Below are 999 nucleotides of genomic sequence, written 5' to 3'. Positions count from 1 at the left end.
CCCCCCGCAACGCTCACTGTTCATCCCAGAGGCAGCGTCGATTGGCTTCAGTTAGCACCAATAGCGAAGAAATCGCTCGATCGGGTTCAGTTAACAGCCATCGATCGATCGCTCGGGTTCAGTAAGGCGTAGCCTGCAGTGCAATCGCTCGGGTTCAGTTAGAGCCCAATGCCTCTCTCGGGTTCAGTTAGAGCCAACGCCTCGCACACACGCGCGTGCGTGTACGAGAGAAACGCGCATCGCTCGGCCCCCGACCTCCCACCGTAATGGGGAACTCCCCGAAATTTTCCTCGCCCTCGCTTCTACCATGGTTTTTTCCGTCATGGATGGCCCAAAGAATGTCATGCAGCTGCGTCTCTGGCCCGCCTAGGACGAAAAGCCCATTTTCTGTCATGATTTTTTGTCATAGAAGTAGGAGCCCACCACATCTATGACGATACCGGGTTTTGTCACAATTATCATCATAGAAGTGTCATATGTATGACAGAAAAAAAATTCGTTCGGCCCAAAATGTGACGGATGTGTCTTTTTCTGTAGTGTTGGGGGTTGTCTTTGGCTTAATGGCTAGACGGGCACTCATAGTGAAGTCGTCGAGCCGGAGGGTTTGCCCTGGAAGTAGGGTTCCTTCGGAAGTGATAATGTCATTGATGACAAGGCGAGCCATCAGTCCTTTTGTTGACACTACAGAGGAACTCTCAATGAAAGCATCAATTTCGGTGTCAAAACCAGCAAATTTTGGGTAGAGGGTCCCGAACCATGCGTCTAAGGATCGATGGTAACAGGAGACAAGGGACACGATGTTTTACCCAGGTTCGGGCCCTCTTGATGGAGGTAATACCCTATGTCCTGCTTGATTAACTTTGATGAGTATAGGGGTTACAAGAGTTGATCTACCACGAGATCATAATGGCTAAACCCTAGATGTCTAGCATGTATGATTATGATTGCCCCTACAGACTAAACCCTCCGGGTTATATAGACACCAGAGGGGGCTAGGGT

The sequence above is a fragment of the Triticum dicoccoides genome, chromosome 3A, assembly GCF_002162155.2.
Source record: "Triticum dicoccoides isolate Atlit2015 ecotype Zavitan chromosome 3A, WEW_v2.0, whole genome shotgun sequence".
NCBI classification, from domain to species: Eukaryota; Viridiplantae; Streptophyta; class Magnoliopsida; order Poales; family Poaceae; genus Triticum; species Triticum dicoccoides.
The sequence above is the reverse complement of the archived record's forward strand: the minus strand, read 5'-3'. Positions refer to the sequence as shown.